Raw genomic sequence first — 21,059 nt, 5'->3', positions numbered from 1 at the left:
GGGGTGTTTGGGGATTGTCATGTGTGGTGGGCCTGGTCTCTGGGTGTTATGTGAATTTCGTTGTATGGGTTTACTGTGTATATATGTACAGTGACAATAAAATAAGTAAAGATAAACAAGATAGACCAAATGCCCATGCAATTTATTAATTGAGAATCAGTTTAGTGTAGTGGCTAAGGCACCAGGCCAGAAGGTGGGAGATTGTGAGTTCAAGTCCCACCTTAGCCATGAAAGCCAGTTGGGTGATGACCTTGGACCAGTTGCTCTCTCTCTCTCAACCTAACCTATATCACAGGGTTGAGGTTGTGAGGAAAATAGGATGAGGAAGATGTGTTGGACATGTTCGCCTTGAGTTATTAGTAAAAAATAATAAAGGCGGTATATAAACAATAATTTCATATGCAATCCTAGTCTATGACCAATGTTTATTATGCCACCAGGGACCAACAGTTCTTCTAGGCTCTCAACAACATTTAGAGACATTCTTTCTCTGTGAGGGTCTTGCACATCTGTCTTAAACTCTTTTCTGTCATCAAATCATCCACTGCAAAATGAAATTATACTCTGGATTTGCTAGGAGTCCTTTATTACTTGAACGCTGTAGCTGAAAAGTTATGAGCTTCCCTGGGGAAATAAAAGGCTTAGAAATAGTCATTTTTGCCCTCTCAAAATGCAGATGATTCTCTTAATAAAACTCAATAGCAGTGTAATGTAGAAACACTGCCAGTAGTTAGAACACTTTTATGTTTTATAAAATTATACACTTTGCAAAGAAGAGAACCATTGGTGAGCTATTTGATTGCAGATATAATGACCACATTCAGGTTGACTGCACTATTAGTAAACTAGCACCTTCACTAAACCAATTATGCCAGTTTATAGGCAGCAACAGCATTCAAATTATATGTTACATTTAGCTAAGTCTAATTTTCGCCGCAAATAAAGAAGTTTGCCTAAAGAAAACTGCAATGTTCATTAATACAGTAAAAGGGAAAACTGTTATTTAACAATTACTCTATGACTTTGTTGTGTTTTTCAAAATTGCACTTATCTCTCCATTGCTATTTTTCTTACAGAAAGGGAATATGGATGCCAGGATAGAGAACAGTCATCCTAGCACCAATCCAGTGAGTAAGTGGCTCACTGCCAATACACCCTCTGTTGCTTTCTCTGCCAATTACTTTCCTGCTGCTTAATTAACCTAAGTTTTAAAGTGATTTACATGTCTGGAGCCTCCCTCTTCTCCCATCCAAGAAAGGAATATGGTACAGACATGGCTCTAATGTTTTTTTTTCCTTTTCCTCCTCCTTCTGGTTTTTAATCATCTTGCCCCATGAAGACATTTTTGTTTTGCATTGGTTCATCTTCAGTTCGTCTAATAAATATCTTCTATTGATTTCCCCCCTCCTTACAGATGTTTGTTAGGGAGCAGTGAGACAGACAGCTTTAAGGTTCCATGGTATGAAAGATTAGCCCATCTCTCCTTCCCCATCTTTCTTCTGTAGATAGTACAATGTAGGCCAATATAATCCAGAGAGCAAGGGAGATGGGATGGGATAGGCACTCAACACTCTAAAGACCTATGAATTACAGGGTTTTTTTTAAAAAAAAGGAAAGGTGTGCACAATGGGTATAATAACTTTGGCAAAATAAACCCTATATAAAAATACTGGTGTTTCTCAAACAATAATTTTAAGATGGGTGGACTTCAAGTACCAGAATTCTACCTATCTTACTGTGTCAAGGTTGAGAAACCCTGGTCTGATATATACTGGAAAATGTATCAGAGCCCATTGTGTACACAGTTAAAAGTTTAGAAGAGCCTATTAAGCTGGTCAGAGGTGAACAAGCAAAGATCACTTGCAATCACTTTTTTGTTGTGCTTTATAATCTTGGGTGGTACAGATTCTTAAGTGGTAAGTACGAAACAAAGAGCAACGAAATTCAGTTTCACATATATGCTGGAAACTCAAGAGAAAAGAGTACTTATTTTGGAAAACAAGAACTGGCAAGGATGTGGCAAATCCATTCTTCTCAAATTGTCTTATGTATGTATGGCTGGAGTAGGACTGGAAGCGATGCACAAAATCAAAGTGGAATTTTATACAAGGTTTAAGGATTTGGAACAAAGACAGAGCCTATACAAGGAGTCCTTGACCATAATTGGGCTCAAAAGTTCTGTTGCTAACATTTGTGAAGTGAATTTTGTCCCATTTTGCAACTTTCCTTACCACAGTTACTAATTGAATCACTACAATTCTTAGATTAGTGACACGGTTGTTAAGTGGATCTGGCTTCCCCAAATTGACTTTTGCTTGTCAGAAGGTCGCAAATGGGGATCACGTGACCCCAGGACATTGCACCTGTCATAAATATGAGTCAGTTGCCAAGAATCTAAATTTTGATCACAGGGATGGTACAAAGGTCATGTGAAAAATGGTCACAAGTTGCTTCTTTCAGTGATGTTGTAACTGTGAACAGTCATTAAATGAACTGTTGTAAGTTGAGTCGTACTGTATGTGACACTCTACATTCAGCCATGGTTTGCTTCTTGCTGTTCAGCATCCCTGTAGATGCCCAAACAAATGCTGTGAGCTAGTTTTTATTTATTTATTACATTTCTATGGCGCCAATCTCACTGATACAGTGAATTACTTCTGAGGAGAATCTGAGAATTGTTTCTCACAAGAAGTTTTCCCATTGAGGATGGATGAAGCGGCTGGAAATGCTGGGTTGGCATTAATGATGGAGTCCTACATATTGGAGGAATCAAAGGAGGGGAACTAAGGGAGGGAAAAAATATCTGACAATTAAGATGGACCTAGGCAGTTCTGGCCTTTGAAAATTTGTGATTTTAATAAAGAACAATGGGGGCTGATAAGCCTGAATTGGATCTGGCAGTATTTACACTGCTAAAAGCATGGTGGTTCCTAGGCAAATCTTAGAAGATCACTGAGAAGAGCAAAAATAAATCGTGTGCTTGATTTTAGGCCTGGTTGTATGAATAAAAGGATAAAAAGTCCTGAAATGGCAGTTTGCACTAAGTTGTCTATCAAATTTTGAGAATCACAAATTCTCTACCTTTTCTCACTTGTCAGATTTCAAAACCAGATCAGACTGGTTTTGAAAAAGTTCTCCAATTGTCCACTCTGCTTGATCTTTTCCTTATTTATTTTCAGTCTGAGCTTTTGTTTTCTTTTAACAAAAATAAATAAATAAAAATGTAGGAATTCCTTTTACTACAGACAAGTGCACACATTTTTGTTGCCTATTCTGATTTTTCATACAGGTCTGCAAACAAATAAAAAATAGAAGTAGGGAACTGACTCCAGAATCACCTTAAACTTATCAGCAAGAGCAATTTAAAGAAGCAATTAGAAAAAAAAAATACTGATTATTATTGACCCTGACTCTAAGATATGACTGTTGAGTATTTCTTTCAGACTGTAAAGATTGCTTTTCAGGTGTTTACAATCCATCTCCCAGGCCTAATAAGTAGTTTCAAATATCAGATGTTGCTAAATAGTTATCTGCTCTTTAACAGCCCTCAAGTCAGCCTTTTAGCTATATTAGAAGAAGCTTCCATGGCATAAATGTCCACCAAACCTAGTTTTTGCAGCCTCCGGGGCCTCTTCTAATTATGGATGCCTGAAAATTGGAAATGGTGTGAGTTTTTTGAACCAGGAAACACACTAAAAAAACTAGTGTACGGCCTGAAACCAGCTGCATTTAGCTTTAAAACACAAGAAACACTGCTCTCTGTCCTAAGAAAACAAAAACACCAGCTCTTCCATTGTCACCTTCATCTCTCCCACGTCAAGACAAGCCCTCAGCACATCCTGTGGCTCTATTAATAAACATTGTCTTCCAAATCCTCCAAGCTTTCTATTTCAGTGTACAGAGGAGAGTTATAAGTGATAGTACTGTACTTTTAATTCAAAGCAAAAGGAAGTAATCATCATAGCCCTTGGTTTTTTTCCCCCAATGAACTGAAGGTTCATTGAGGGACATCATTCATAATTGGGAAGAGAAAACAAATCTCAATCTGAAGTAGATAAAACGAAATTTTTCTTTGAAACCCTCATCCAAATTATGTCCCACAACAGCGTTTTCCAATCTTTCCGGCTTTGTGGACAAGGGAGGAGAAGAGAGGAGATGGTTCTGTGTGAGTGGCGGGTGAAGCTGGGTAAAGCTCCTGAGAATTGAGGCTGCCTTTTGCAGAGCCATCTTGTAGTTCTTTTTCAAGCCAAATCTTGTATAATTTATTGGAACGTGACAAGTAGGCCAGCATTTCATATCAACTTGAAAGCCTGTTCAAAGGAAGCCCTGTGGCCTAGCCACGGCTATTAAATAACAAACAGCCTGGGAACTGAGTCAACTCACAATGTGGCTATTAAAAGGACATCATAGCATGAACCTCCTCATGCTTTGAACTTTCTCCTATTAATTGCAGGCTTTGATCTCCTGCATGTGCACTTTGCCAGTCTTTAGGAAGGCTGGGCCATAATAAGATAGAGCCTATATCTTTGGAGGTGGAGGCTATGTTTATGGGCACAACTCTGTAAACATAAAAGAATTAAATTAATTATAGCAAAGATCTCATTGGTCCATCACCCCTGCCTCTGAAAAGGCTACAGCATGACACAATTGTATAACTTCTACTGTTCATGTTTCCCAGCAACAGATATTCAGAAGCATAAAGCTTCTGACATTATAGCAAATATCATATAGCCAAGATGACTAATAGTCATAAATCAACATATAAAGGCTGAAAGAAAAGGCAAAATTGAATCTCTCTCTCCTCTCCACCACAATGCTCAATTATTTTCAGCCAGATTTTCCTGATATGTGGTGCAGTAGGAAAAAAGATGTATCACACACTATTTAAAAGCTTGTTCCATAATGATTTTTTTGGGAAAAAAAAGATTTTCCCCTGGAAAAAACATGGAGTGAGGTGATCCAGGGATCAGTACAACCTTTATAAATTATCTGGAACCAAGAGTGAGTAGTGAGGTGGCCAAACAATCCAGGTATTGTAAGGAGTTCCAAAATTATATTTCTAAATTCAATGAATAGGCAGCCCCTTCCCAAAATATCATGTCATATATAAACAATGGGATTCAGAGAGCTCTTTGAAAACAGCTGACAATATGACAATCAAGGATCACAAATACATAGTAAAATGTTAAAACATGTCAATCAAGGCAAAACATTGTGTCTGCATAGCTGAGCACTGTTATCCTAAATTAGTTTTCCTTAACCAGAAGGTGTTCTACAGATAACTTCCCTAATTTAATGCATTTTGGCTCATCCTAGTTAGGTTTGTTTGTAAACCACACATATGGAGGGCAATGGATAATGGAGAAAAACAGACTAAGGGTCTATCTACAGTAATTCAGCACCTTGCAGTGGCCATCTAGATACATTTGGAATACACATAGTTTTTGTCAAGAGTTGTTTTTTTGTTGTTCTAGCAGCACATCCAGCAAGCACACAAGTAAATGAACTTCAGCGGGATTCAATTATATATAAGAAACTTTTTTATATACAATACCATACAGCAGAATTCAGCATACAATATCAGGAACACAGAAGCAATATTCATAGAAGCAAGTCATCACAGAGTAGAGAGATGCGGAGGCTAACATTGTACAGAGGCTGAAAAGGCACAGAGATCAAACCAACCTTTATACACAGTTCAGCAAGTCTAAGCCACACCCAGACTCCAAACTGTCTCTTATAGCCCCATGCAAAGAAAATACTATGTTCCAGTTTCCAAACAGTCCCCATTGGCTGACCTGTTGCCACGTCTATTCCAATCTATGAACATACTCTGACAGTCTTCTTGACTTACAATCATTTGTTCAGCCACTGTTAAAGTTACAGCAGCACTGAAAAAGTGACTTTCCACAAGTTCTTGTACTTATAAACGTCACAGCATTCCCATGGCGATGTGATCAAAATTTGGGTGCTTGGCCAAAGAATGTATTTACAACGTTTGAAGCGTCATGGGATCATGCAATTGCCATTTGCAATCTTCCCAGCTGGCTTCTGACAAGCAAAGTCAAGGAGGAGAAAGGTGGATTTGCTTAACCATCACATGATTTATGTAACGAATGCAGTGATTTCCTTAATAACTGTGGTCAACAGGTTATAAAATCAAGTGTGACTAACTTAACATCTGCCTTGCTTAGCAACAGAAATTCCGGTCCCAGCTGCGGTCATAATTCGAGGACCCACCTGTAATCAAAAGCATGAGAGACCGCCTCCTGCCGATTACCTCTCTCAGACCAATTAGATCGCACAGGTTGGGTCTCCTCCAGATTCCATCTGCCAGCCAATGTTGGCTGGCGACTCCCCGGGGGAGAGCCTTCTCTGTTGCAGCTCCGGCCCTCTGGAACGAGCTCCTGTTGAGATCCGGACCCTTACTACCCTCCCGGCCTTCCGCAAAGCTACCACGTCCTGGCTGTTCCAGCAGGCTGTGGGGAGCTGAGAAGCATCTACCTCCACAGAAATTGTGAATGTTGGTTTTGTTTTTAATATGTTGTCTTTGTCTCGTTCCCCCCTTTCCCTTGTCTTTTGTGAGCCGCCCGGAGTCCTCTGGGAGTGGGCGGCATACAAGACAAATAAATAAATAAATAAATAAATAAATAAATAAATAAATAAATAAATGGAATGGAATGGAATGGAAAGGAAAGGCAACAGCCTTCCTTCACTAACATTTCCCTGTATCTGATAGTTACAGCTATGCTATGATTCAGAAGAGAACACATCAGCCATCAGGATTTATAGAGATCAGGATGGTCAGCCAACCTGCTAATCTCACTCTATATCCATCGAAAGTGGTGATCATCACCGTATCTTGTCTCAATAATATACACAGAGCATTTTCTGACAGATATTTCCTTATTTCAATTCTGATCCCGCACATTTAATATTGTGGTGTAGGGAGAGCATTTTCTATCCATGGTCTAAGTAGCTCGTTTAAAAGTCAGGGCTGTAGCAGTAAACCAGACTATATGACTGACAAGTCAAGGCAGTAAGAAGTCAGGGCTATAAAAAGCATGACTGTAGGTCTACAATGAGGCTAATCAACAAATAAAAGCAAAAACAATTGTGGATCCTGCCTTAAGGAAGGATTGTTATTCATAGACTAAGATGAATCACTAAGGAACTTTTGATTGCAACAGATACACATTGAATATATAAATAAATTAACCTATTCTCACCCTACTAACAGTTCTCACTTGAGATACAAATGACCAGGCTCAATTTAGCCTATTCTGGATGCATTATGCAAAGATCCAGCTTTCTCTAATGCTGGGAAAAGTGGAAGGAAAGAGAAGAAGAGGATGACCAACACAAAGGTGGGCCTTGGCATGCAAATCTCTTCCATATTTATTGTAGGATCTTTTAATCTCTCTTCAAAAAGGATCCTGAAAGCCTTCCCTCCACCTTTTAATTAACTTTGAATTTTAATCATCCTTGCCTTTAAAAAAAAACAAAACACTGTCTTTATATTGCCCAGTTCATCTGTGAGGGAGATGGGCAGTTTCAAAATTTGATAAATGAATGAATGAATAAAATAAAAACAGTCACCAATGGCAGCTTGTGAAATATAAAGCATAAATGAAAAGCAATTAGAAAAATTATATGTGTGCTCTTTACAGAAGTTTGTAACCAAGAAAGCAGGATTTTCAGTGACAGAAAATAGGTTGATTTACTGTAAGGGCAAAAAACTTAAGTTACAGAATCGGGGGAACTAAATGTATATACCCTTATCCCTGTCCCTTATTTAAATCAGTGAGAATATTAAGGTAGGACCTACTTATTATATTTGATCTTAGTTCTAACGGAGAGGGCTCTAATTGTTTATTTGATACCAGAAAAAATATTCATCTATTTTCATTCTGCAATGTTTTACAAAAGTCTATTTTCCTTTCCAGGCTCAGAGAATTCCATCACAAAATGGATGGATGGATGGATGGATGGATGGGTGGATGGATGGATGGATGGATGGATGGATGGAAGGAAGGAAGGAAGGAAGGAAGGAAGGAAAGCTTCAATGTCTCAGGCAAATGATAATTCATAGGAAAACTCAATTTTACATATCTAAAGGCTTGAATATTGTAACTGATTGAAATACTATAAAGATAGTTCCTGACTTGCGATCACAACAGAGTCCAAAATTTCTGTTGTAAAGTGAGGCATTTGTTAAGTGAATTGTACCCCATTTTACAATCTTTTTTGCCACAGTTGTTAAGTGAATAATTGCAGATGATACGTTAGTAACCTGCTTGTTAAGTGAATCTGGCTTCCCCACTGACTTTGCTTGTCAAGAGGTTGCAAAAGGAGATCACATGACCTTGGGAAAAATTAACAGTCATAAGTATGAACCAGTTGCCAAGCATCTGGATTTTGATCACATGATCATGGGGATTCTTCAAAGGTTGAAACTTTTTTCAGTGCCATTGCAACTTTGTATTGTCACTAAATGAACTGCGTTAAGTCGAGGACTATCTGGCCGGTATTTGGAAACCATTTGATTCCACACGAAAGTGCTTTGCTACCGAATGCTGACTTCAAGAAGGGTTCTTGAAAGACTCTTCTGGGTTGATCAGTCGGGCAATCACCAGGTTGGATGCCATTTTGAATTTCTTCCAAGAAAGCAAGCCTGTGGTTTCAACTTAATCTCAAAGGCATTGGTTACTAATGAAACAAGTTTCATTTACACAACAGCATTCAACGCAGCATTATTACAATTCATCTTTTCACAAGGCTATAAACAAAGTCCCTGGAAATTGCTACAAAAACAGGTTAGGAGCAGATGTTTCCATTAACACAGAAAGAACTTTTCCGTAAGGAGAATATGCCTAGAACTTTGCTTTGCTAACACACCTGGCAAACTAATGAACACTATTATTGTACATTTTTAAAAAAAATCAAGCCTCAACTTTCATGAAAAGTGCAAAGTTCCATTGAAAGGACTGTGCATTCTTTGAAGTCTACTGTCAAAAGCCGTTAATAGAACTAAATATAGGCCTTCAAGCAGCCATCACGTATGAATGGAGCCATTTCTCGTTTTGTAGATCAGCTAAAGGCAGTGGTGGGATTCAAATAATTTAACAATTTCTCTGTCCTAATGACCAGGTGAGTAGGTGGGGCTTAGTGGTCATGTGACCGTGTGGGCGTGGCCAACTCAACATTACTCAGGTCGATGGGCACTTTGCCTTAGCTGTTACAATGTAATAAGGGTTAACCGGAGAGGCAGTTTCTGTAAGCAGGGCAATAAAGATTAAGCTAGAAACAACACCAGAATGTTGCCTTCCTGCTTCCTTACAGAATTAGCCCTGTAAAGCGGAAAAAAACCAAAAGAAGATTTCTTCTAACAACCGGTTCTCTTGAACCTCTTAGAAAGTTAAGAACCGGTTCTCCCGAATAGGTGCGAATTGGCTGAATCCCACCGCTGGCTAAAGGTATCAGAGCCCACATGCTCACCTGAAAATAGGTTTGTGTCTGAAAACCTGAGCTGTAGATGGAAACAAGTTTCTAAAGTCTGCTCTGCTTTTTTTCCTTCAGCGCACCTTTTGACTTCTGGCCCTGCTCCAAAGAGCAAATCAAAAGAAAGCAGTATGGGTCTCCTTAAAGCAAGGAGAAATGAAAGATCATTTTTACAATCTGGCTAATTTTAGTAACACAAGGCCAACTTTCTAATGAAACTGTGATGCAGTGGCCTATGAGACAATAAAGCTTTAGCATCACTGATTCATGCTTTGCATAAAGCAATCCCTTGCCAAGACCCTGATTATAACGTGGATAAAGGAAGGAAGGCTTTTACAGATGGCATTGACAATATCTGGCACAATGAGAGAAGCCCCATTGAATAAGCGACCTAGATCGCGATTATGAGCCAGCCTGATGTCTCCACGATACTTAAAAGCAAAATATAAAGCTAACAGCCTTCTCTCATTGTTCGTTCTCGATTAAAAAGATTTCTTTCATCCGAAAGGAGGAGGCCCCACTTGGCTAGGGAACAAGTGCTTGCAGCTCTAGCCTCCTCTAATCCCCCTTTAAACCCAGTGTTTGTCTTCATATCTTATGTTAATCACACTTGGATGAATCTGAAATTAGCATTTAAAATCTGAAATATTCAAAATAGATCTGGAGACATTCACTAACAGTTGTCACAGTCCTGCCTTGTTGTGACTCAGCTAGAAACACTCTCCAAAGACTCCCCCGCCCCAGGTAGTCACAACTCCTGCTGAGTTAGGGGCTTTAAAAAAAAGATCCTAAAGATACCTTTTCAAATATGATTTTAATTGTATTCACTGTTGACTTTTATATCAAGAGTTGATTTAGTTTTGTTTTTCTGAAGCTTCTGAGAAACCTGAGTGGGTTACCATGTTTCCTCGAAAATAAGACCCAACTGGAAAATAAGCCCTAGTATGGTTTTTAGGATGTTTGTAATATAAACCCTATCCCAAAAATAAGCCCCAGTTAGGATTGTCAGCCAGACGCATTTAGTACCATATTTTCCTCAAAATAAGACCTAGCTGGAAAATAAGCCCTAATGCGCCTTTTGGAGCAAAAATTAATATAAGACCTGGTCTTATTTTCAGGGAAACATGGTTAGTAATATGTTCTGACCCCCACCTTGCCTGTTCAAAAACTAGTCAGACAGAATGGAAGGAATATTTTTATCAGTCCCGGCTCTTGCTGGCTGCGAGCCCAAAATAAACACAGATAAATTCTCTGGCAAAAAGTTAAGCAGCAAATGCAAAAACAAACTCTTATAGCAAACCACTTCTCCAAGTTGGTTTCTCTGAATCATGAACACAAACAGGGAACGTTGACTAGAACAGAAACGGAACAGAATGGAACATTGACTTCTGCCACCAGGGCGTGGCATCATCAGTCATTTTTATCTGCAGCAGGAGATCCTAATGAGCCACAGCTGCTTGTTATCCTCTCCTGTGAGTCGTTCAGCCCTTCTCCTGCGTGCATCCCGAAACAACTCACAGGAGGTTTCTGCTGAGTCACAACACTAATATATGAAGCCAGACAAACCAATAAGTATCAAGAGACAGAAAAGTTCACAAAGTCTATGTCTTGCTGGAGACCTACGCAAAGATTCCAGCCCATGAAGGTAGAGAACCAGAACTGTGTTCTGCTACCTCCACATGAATTCTCGGGATGAAAACATGAAGCAGGATATTCTTGCTCTTAAAAAAAAAAAAAGCCCACTAGGCAGCCCCTCTCTATCAGGGTGAAAGAAAACTGAACAAAGAAAAAAAACCCAGCTTCTCTCTCTAACCCACCAAAAAGAGCAAACTACTATGTTTTCTAGCATAAACAGCCCAGAGCTATAAAGAAGATAATTGAAAGAAATCACATTATAGAGGCAGGTAAATCTTATTAGTAAGACCAAGAAGCCCAACAAAACACACTTTAGGCTACGATAAACATCAAGGCATATTAGATTATCTTTTTAAAATCAGGTCTTTTGTATTTTTTTTTTTAAAAGAACACCTACAAATATGGGGAGCTATGTATTGTTTTTGCCTGGATGCAAAGCAAGGCTACTATCAGTTTCTGCTTGAGCGGTAATTAGTTTCCAGCACATGGACCTTTAGGTGAACAGCATTGTAAGATAGCCTGAAATTTAATCTGTCTGCACTTTATTAAAAACTATCTGCACAATGGTCTAGTTATTAAAAATTCTAGATGCTGAGACAAGCTGGGCTCAGGCAGAAAACTAAATGTAATTAACTTGCCACATATATGTGTCTTTTCAATTCATAAAAGAGGGCAGCGGGTGTTGTATACAGTTGGACCTCACTAGTTTTTCTGAATGTTTATATACTTTTTTCTTAATAAAAGCTCTCCATCCAAAACAGTTTCATTTCCGTTTGTTCAACAGTTTGGACACAGAGCAATAAGTAGTACCGATGTGGAGATTATGGTTCCAAAATGAAAGAAATCCAATAAAAGAGGCCATCAGCTTGGCGAGAAAATAACCAAAGTCCGTGTGAACTATTTTGTCTTGGAGTACAATTACAGGGTGCCATTTCTCATAGGAAGCCTCCTTGATGCTAGATCCTCTGTAATACTCTTACATCCTGCTAGACATAGCAGGATTAGAATCAGGCACCTGTCTAGGGCAGAGAGGAACAAAAGGGTGAATAAACAAGACCAGCGCGTTTCTGTGATTAATGTAAGGATCTCATGGAGAAACACTAGCTCAGAGCTTCAATAATTTAGATGATTAATGTGGCAACTCATGTCACCACATTAAAATATGGTTACTAAAAACACATAACAACATAGCAATAGCAGTTAGACTTATATACCGCTTCATAGGGCTTTCAGCCCTTTCTAAGCGGTTTACAGAGTCAGCATATTGCCCCCAACAACAATCCGGGTCCTCATTTTACCCACCTCAGAAGGATGGAAGGTTGAGTCAACCCTGAGCCGGCGAGATTTGAACAGCCGAACTGCAGTCAGCTGAAGTAGCCTGCAGTGCTGCCTTTAACCACTGCGCCACCTCGGCTCATCCCAGTAACACAACGCAAAGTAAAAAAAATACTTCTCTCTCCTTGTTTTAAGGAGATTCATACTGCTTTCTTTTGATTTGCTCTTTGGAGCAGGGACAGAAGTCAATGGGTGCGCCGAAGGGAAAAAAGCAGAGCAGACTTTAGAAATTTATTTCCATCTACAGCTCAGGTTTTCAGATACAAAGCTGCTTTTAGTTGAGCATGTGGGCGCTGGTATCTTTAGCTGTTCTACAAAACGAGAAATGGCTCCATTCATACGTGATGGCTGCTTGAAGGCCTATATTTAGTTCTATTAACGGCTTTTGACAGTAGACTTCAAAGAATACACAGTCCTTTCAATGGAACTTTGCACTTTTCATGAAAGCTGAGGCTTGATTTTTTTAAAAAAATGTACAATAATAGTGTTCATTAGTTTGCCAGGTGTGTTAGCAAAGCAAAGTTCTAGGCATATTCTCCTTACGGAAAAGTTCTTTCTGTATTAATGGAAACATCTGCTCCTAACCTGTTTTTGTAGCAATTTCCAGGGGCTTTGTTTATAGCCTTGTGAAAAGATGAGTTGTAATAATGCTGCGTTGAGTGCTGTTATGTAAATTAAACTTGCTTCATTAGTAACCAATGCCTTTGAGATTAAGGTGAAACCATTTTACTTTCAGAGACCCATGCTTGCTTTCTTGGAAGAAATTCAAAATGGCATCCAACCTGGTAATAGCCCGATTGATCAACCCAGAAGAGTCTTTCGGGAATCCTTTGTGAGTCAGCATTCGGTAGCAAAGCACTTTAGTATAATATAATAATATTATGCTTAACTAATTGTTGTGGCCCAGCAGGATCCGGTTGGGCTGCTGATGGACTCGGATAGCTGCTGATGGACTCAGATAGAGCCGAGGTGGCGCAGTGGTTAAATGCAGCACTGCAGGCTACTTCAGCTGACTGCAGATCTGCAGTTCAGCTGTTCAAATCTCACTGGCTCAGGGTTGACTCAGCCTTCCATCCTTCCGAGGTAGGTAAAATGAGGACCCGGATTGTTGTTGGGGGCAATATGCTGACTCTGTAAACCGCTTAGAGAGGGCTGAAAGCCCTATGAAGCGGTATAAATCTAACTGCTATTGCTATTGCTATAGCAAGGAACCATATGAGTCTGCCATGGAAGATGTGAAGGATCCTGTGCAGGGTTCAGACTCAGAGCAGGGACCAGAGAGGCTGGTTGGCCACCAGGAGGCGCTTGAGGCATGGAGCAGTGGGGAGGATCAAAGGCAGTTTGTCCCTGATGCTAGATTGAGAAGGGCTGAGAAACAGAAGAAGCAACTCCGTAGGCAGACTCACAGAAGATAATTAAGCACAGGTGGTTGTGGATTGGCCCCTCCCAAGAGAGTTTATAAGCTGGGTGTTGGGAAGGGACATTTGCAGGAAACAACCGTTCGAATTAGTAGTGAAGAAAATCTGTCTGTATTCTAGCCGTGTCTGTTCGTTTGGATTATCTGCGTTGCTTCATTTGAACTATCTGGGTTGCTGCCAAGCTATTCTATTGAATGTGAGTTGTCTGGGCCCTCAGCCAAAGGATTCGTTATCTCAGTAATTAAATAGTGGCAAACAGCCAAGCCTGTGTTCTGGTTTATTCACAGGCCGGGTGTGTGTGTGTGTGTGTCAGATATTATTACTAGTATAACAATATTTTTACTATTGTATTTATAACCCACAAACCCCATAATAATTAAACACACTTTAACAATATAATGCAACTAAGGCTCCTAATAAAAAAATGTTGTTTGTTTCTTGTTGCTGTAAGTTGCAAAGTCATATCCGACCCATTGCTGCCCCGTGGACAGACCTCCAGACCTTCCTGATCTCTACCATCCTGTGGAGTCCATTTAGGCTCACGTGGACTGCTTCAGCGACTCCATCCAGCCACCTCATTCTCTGTCATACTTTTCTTCTTTTGTTCTCCATCGTTCCCAGCATTAGGCTCTTCTCCAGTGAGTCCTTCCTTCTCATTAGGTGGCCAAAGTATTTGAGTTTCATCTTCAGGATCTGGCCTTCTAAAGAGCAGTCAGGGTTGATCTCCTCTAGGACTGACCGGTTTGATCGCCTTGCAATCCAAGGGACTCATAGGAGTCTTCTCCAGCACCATAGTTCATAAAAAATTAATCCAAGCCAATTATACAACTTGGGCTCAACTAACATCTGGGCAGCTAAAGAGGAGAAATATCGTTCTAGTTGCCTTCTGCTAAATGGATGCATTCGTTTATAAAAAATTACTTAGATTTATTCAAAATGTCTTTCAATTTTTTTTTTGCTATCTTTAGCACCACATTGTCTTGGCCTTCCAGACAACCAGTAGGATGTTAGTGGTAGAGTAAGAATTAAACATTTCCCAGGTGCTTTCGCCAATAACAAATTAACAGGAAAACAAATTAAGCTTTCTGAAGAGGTTAACATTTCTGTTCTGTTCCCATGTCCTGATTAAGGGAGAATTCTGCAGAACTGAAATTTTGAATTATAGAATCTTCTATGTCAGAGGCGTCAAACTCAAGGTCCGGGGGCCAGATCTGGCCCACGGGGTGCTTAGGTATGGCCCATGGGGCTGCCCTGGAAATAGCAAAGGACTGGCCCACAATGCTTTTGCCAGTGAAAACAGAGCTCGGGAGGGCCGCATACTGCCCGAACAGCAATTAGTCTTCTCTAGGCCTGCTGAACAGAGTTGGAAGGGACCTTGGAGGTCTCCTAATCCAACCCCATGCCCAAGGCAGGAGTCCTCAAACTATCTCAGGTAAATGGTTGTCCAATCTTTTCTTGAAAACCTCCAGCAAACAGAGCACCACAGCTCCAGGAGATAAGCTTAATAATTCTGCCAGGAAAGTCCTTCATATTTCCAGGTCTGATCTCCCTCTGACCATTTTCTACCCATTGCTTCTTATACTCCCTTCAAATGCTACAGAGAATAAATCAATGCCCTCTCCCCTGTGGGAGTCCTATTGGAAGACAGCTATATCTCTCCTCAAGACTTCTCTTCGTTAAGCAAAGTTTCTTTAGCTGTTCATAGGATTTAGCCTCTAGACTAGGGTTTGACAACCTTAAACACTCAAAGAACCACAAAGGTCCTAACCAGAAGCCCCCTGTTTGATTCTGGAGCTGCCCGGAAGTCCGGTTTCCTCCATATAGCATCTCCTCCTAGCACGGCGTCCTTTTTCCTGTACATGTCCTAACCAAAAGCCCTAACAATTGTGGAGCCGACCAGCAACAGGGAGCCACAGCAGAGGGATGAAAGAGCCACATGCGGCTCCAGAGCCACGGTTGCCAGCCCCTGCTCTAGACCTCCTATCAATTTTCTGCTCTTCTCTGCACTCTTTCTAGGGCCTCAGGATTTTTTGTATTGTGAGTACGGGATGCAGTAATCCAAATGCAGGTCTATCACTTCCCTCAATCTTGACACTATCCCTCTGTTGATTTCTTATCTATTTTTGACCTGCATTTCTTTTCTGACTCCCAAAGGTACTCCTTCTGAAGGTTAGATTTTTATTCTTTTTGTGTAAAGATAGATGCAAAAGAAGAAGGAATTAAGCAGTTCTGCTTTCTCCCTGCTGCCCATCACCTGCTTGTCATCTTTTCCCAATAGAGGACCAACCTTTCCAAAAAGTTTTTTTTTGTTATTTTTGACATTTGTCATAAGTCTTAGCTCCTTCTGAACCCAAAGCTATAATATGTATAGACCAATCCCAACAGTCCTAATATGTAAATGTTACACCAGTATGCAGACACCTCCTTTGCAAAGTATTTCAATAGACAGCACTGAGGGATCCAGAAGGGAAGAGTTAAACCTCTGGAAGATGCAGTTATAAACTGTTTGCAGGGGACAAAAACAACAAGCTTCTTACTTAAATTTGCTTGGTCCACACATCATCAAAGGAAGCTGTGAGTGAGACTTAGAAACATGTTTGTCACATGATGTGGCTCTGAGACACACGTGTACATACACAAGTGAAATTGCTGGAGGATAACGTAAAAGTCCATTCTGCATTCTTGTTGTAACAAATGTGATTCGCAATAAGCTTAGACACTTCTTGCTGATACACAACAACATTCCTTTTCTTTGTATGTAGACAATATATGGCAGAGTCTCAGGAGAACTAAGAACAGGCCCAATTCATTTCTTTCCTGCATTGCTTGATTGATATTCTTGCCTCCACAGTATAATGTTCTGAGAACTCCTAGAGGCCATTAACATGTTTCTAACTCTCAAAGATATATTTCAGACTGAACAACAGCTTTGAAGTAATGCAGCCTTCAGACTGAGGTAACTCCTCTGTTAAGGTTTTCAATAAGCCGAAAAACAGGTAGCCATTAAAGTTCTTCCTTGCCTAGTCCCATTAGGTAGACTAGACCAAAAAATCAACTCCACCACAAGGCTAAAACAACTTTTATTGAGACTAGCTTTAATAAGGGAAACCTCCAAGTCTGATTATGCTGTATCTTCTCCTCAGCGAACTAGGCAGGTGTCCACCTGAGTTGCTTCTGAATCTTATCTGGCTCTTTTGGACTAAAAACAAAGGTATCATCCTCTTTACCTAGGCAACAGAGTCTGCATCAAGATCATCTGTTTTGATCTCTAGAGCCACTAATTTCTAAGTAAAGCATCTTGTTCCTACCCCCTCCTTTCCTTAAGGTCTTGCTAGAGAATGAGACTTCAGAATGGCTGGCAAGCTAAGATGCTACTTGAGTTTAGGAAGTTGTTAAGTTATGTTTCTAAATTCAAATATATTCTTTTGACTGAGACATACAAACGTTGTTGCATTGGAGTAAAGATAGTTTTGGTTTTCATACTTGGCATAATTCAGTATCTGACTGTAGCATCCCCTACCCCCACTTCCGTAAATCTGATTGTGTACTAAAGAATGGGCCGTTAGTATTCTTTGATAAAGAACTAGACTTCGAGATATCCATAAGGTACAAGCCATAACACTCACTGCTCTAAAAATGCCACTAATATTCAAATCATTGTTGCCGATCCTGATCTCATTACCATGAGATGACAAGTCTGAGATTCAGATTATAAAATGAAATAAAATGCTCATTTTATCTAGTGAAACCATGCATTATAAATGGTTTTCATTATAGATGTGTCCACATGTACACAATACTGTAGTAATCAACTTACAATAAATTTAGATACAATCCTTTTGACTGAGAGTTCTATCATCCCAAGCTTCCTTTACTACATTGAAGTATTACTGTATATCCTAAGAGAGATTCCTATGTTAATTGCTATTGGATAGACAAATGAGTTATTTTTATGGTAGGATTAAGTCCCCAGAACATCTTTAAACAAACTGTGGTAAATTTAGGAGGATGTTGGCTTTATTACCAGATTTTCAGCTATGTCAATGAGCTTTTATCTTAATACCTATATTTTTCTGGAATGAGACTTATGATTTTTCCCCTGGGTATGTTTGGAAAGCAACTAGGTAACTATTTTGAAATCCTAGCATGTGTTAGGACTCAAATACAGTAAACTAGGATTTTTGTTTCATATTTTGAGAGGTGCAAGGTCTGCTTGCCTAAAAATAGATAAGCAGTTACAATTTGATTCCAAATCACATTAAAAGTGATGTTACCCAAACCTCAAAATAGTGGAGATACTTTATTGGAAAGCTTGTGCTAAACTAGGGATTAATACTTTAAATAAATTGATTTTTAATGGCACCTTAAAAAAAATTAAATATTTTTTTCCTCTTCCAAATACTTGTATAAGGATTATTGTCTATACTATTTCATTTTGTCTTGAATTTCTGTTATGGATTGCACCAGTAGAGGCTAAACCAATTTAGTTGTATACATGGTGTACAATGATAACAAAGGCTGCTATTATTATTATTCAATTGTATCACAGCGGCCAGTTGTTTCGCCGGATTTGGCATTGGTTACTAGTCGGGCCCCACCCAGGGGCCTAGGACGTCGTAACGTATTTTCGTAATATGCGTGCAGATCCAAGCAGTGCAGCTTTTTGCATTTGACTGATGGTGATTTTGTCAATATTTAACTGTTTTAAATGTAATTCCAGTGCTTTTGGAATAGCACCCAGTGTGCCAATTACCACTGGAATTACCACTGCTGGTTTGTGCCATAGTCGTTGAATTTCGATTTTTAAGTCCTGGTATCTTGCGATTTTTTCATGTTCCTTCTCGGCGACCCTGCTATCACCTGGTATTGCGATGTCTATGATTGTGACCTTATTTTTCTCAACCAGTGTGATGTCTGGTGTATTATGCGCCAGTATTTTGTCGGTTTGTATACGGAAATCCCACAAGATCTTGACCATCTGATTTTCTGTGACTTTTTCAGGCTGATGTTCCCACCAGTTTGTTGCTGTTTTAATATTATAATTTTTGCACAAATTCCATTGGATCATTTGTGCTACTGAATTGTGCCGCAATTTATAATCAGTCTGCGCGATTTTTTTACAGCAGCTGAGTATGTGATCAACAGTTTCGTCAGCTTCTTTGCAAAGTCTGCATTTGGCATCATCAGAGGATTTTTCGATTTTGGCCTTAATGGCATTTGTGCGGATAGCTTGTTCTTGCGCAGCCAGGATTAGTGACTCTGTTTCTTTCTTTAATGTACCTGTTTTTAACCATAACCAAGTTTGTTCCCTGTCCACTTTATCTTTTATTTTTTCCAGAAATTGACCATGCAGTGCTTTGTTCTGCCAACTCTCCATTCTTGATTTTATCACATCTTTTCTGTATTCTTGTTTTGTCTGTTGGGCCTTCAGTAGATTTTTGTTCTTTACTTCGATTAATAGATGTTCTTGACTTTCTTTTAAATAATCAGCCAGTGCATGTTTTTCTTCTTCAACTGTTTGCTTCACTTGTAATAATCCTCTGCCACCTGATTTTCGGGGCAGATATAGTCTATCAGTATCACCACGTGGATGTAAACTGTAGTGCATTGTCATTAGTTTCCTGGTTTTTCGGTCCAAAAGGTCCAAATCAGCTTGTGTCCAGTTAACTATGCCAGCTGTGTATCTTATAACTGGTATTGCCCAGGTATTTATGGCCTTGATTGTATTTCCACCATTCAATTTAGATTTCAAAATTTTCCTAACTCTGTTGGTGTACTCTCGTCTGACAATAGTTTTTACTTCTCCATGCTTGATGTTATCCAACTGCAGAATGCCTAAGTATTTGTAGGCTTCATTTTCTTTGCATTTAATTAGTTGGCCATTGGGCATTTCAATTCCCTCAGATGCAGTGATTTTGCCCCTTTTTATGGATACAGTGGCACATTTTTCCATGCCAAACTGCATTGAAATATCGGTGCTGAATACTCGGACTGTATTTGTCAATGATTGGATTTCTATTTCTGACTTTCCATAGAGTTTCAAATCATCCATATATAGTAAATGCGAAATTTTTTCAGCTTTTTTGGCTGTTTGGTAGCCTAATTTCATTTTTTTTAAGATTACTGATAGTGGGATCATTGCGATGATGAAGAGAAGAGGTGAAAGTGAATCACCCTGGAAAATTCCTCGCTTGATGTTAACCATTCCGTAGCTCTCATTCCCTACTGCCAACTCAGTTCTCCATTGTTTCATTGCCTTTTCAGTAAAGGATGTAATATTTTTGCTAATGCCAGTTGTTTCTAAGGATTTTATGATCCAACTATGTGGCAGTGAGTCAAATGCCTTTTTGTAATCAATCCAGACCATATTCAAGTTCGTTTTTCTGTTCTTACAATTATTATTATTATTATTATTATTATTATTATTATTATTATTATTATTATTATACAATTGTATCACAGCGGCCAGTTGTTTCGCCGGATTTGGTGTTGGTTACTAGTCGGGCCCCACCCCGGGGCCTAGGACGTCGTAATGTATTGTCATAATATGCGTGCAGATCCAAGTAGTGCGGCTTTTTGCATTTGACTGATGGTGATTTTGTCAATTTTTAACTGTTTTAAATGTAATTCCAGTGCTTTTGGAATAGCACCCAGTGTGCCAATTACCACTGGAATTACCACTGCTGGTTTGTGCCATAGTAGTTGAATTTCAATTTTTAAGTCCTGGTATTTTGCGATTTTTTCATGTTCCTTCTCAGCGACCCTGCTATCACCTGGTATTGCGATGTCTATGATTGTGACCTTATTTTTCTCAACCAGTGTAATGTCTGGTGTATTATGCGCCAGTATTTTGTCTGTTTGTATGTGAAAATCCCACAAGATCTTGACCATCTGATTTTCGGTGACTTTTTCAGGCTGATGTTCCCACCAGTTTGTTGCTGTTTTAATATTATAATTTTTGCACAAATTCCAATGGATCATTTGTGCTACTGAATTGTGCCGCAATTTATAATCAGTCTGTGTGATTTTTTTTACAGCAGCTGAGTATGTGATCAAATAATAATAATAATAATAATAATAATAATAATAATAATTATTATTATTATTATCATGAAACTCTATAATAATAATAACCTTTGTTGTTGTTGTTATTGTCCTCTGAGTTTGACT

The 21,059-nt window shown here is 39.2% G+C and overlaps 1 protein-coding gene across 1 annotated transcript in view; it reads right to left on the bottom strand.

The window, feature by feature from the left end:
• SHLD1 (shieldin complex subunit 1) overlaps window positions 1–21,059 on the bottom strand; it is a 58,452-nt gene that overhangs the window by 2,558 nt on the left and 34,835 nt on the right. The gene's annotated exons all lie outside the window — the stretch shown is intronic.

The sequence above is a fragment of the Thamnophis elegans genome, chromosome 3 (genome assembly GCF_009769535.1).
Source record: "Thamnophis elegans isolate rThaEle1 chromosome 3, rThaEle1.pri, whole genome shotgun sequence".
Taxonomy (NCBI): domain Eukaryota; kingdom Metazoa; phylum Chordata; class Lepidosauria; order Squamata; family Colubridae; genus Thamnophis; species Thamnophis elegans.
The sequence above is the reverse complement of the archived record's forward strand: the minus strand, read 5'-3'. Positions and strand labels throughout refer to the sequence as shown.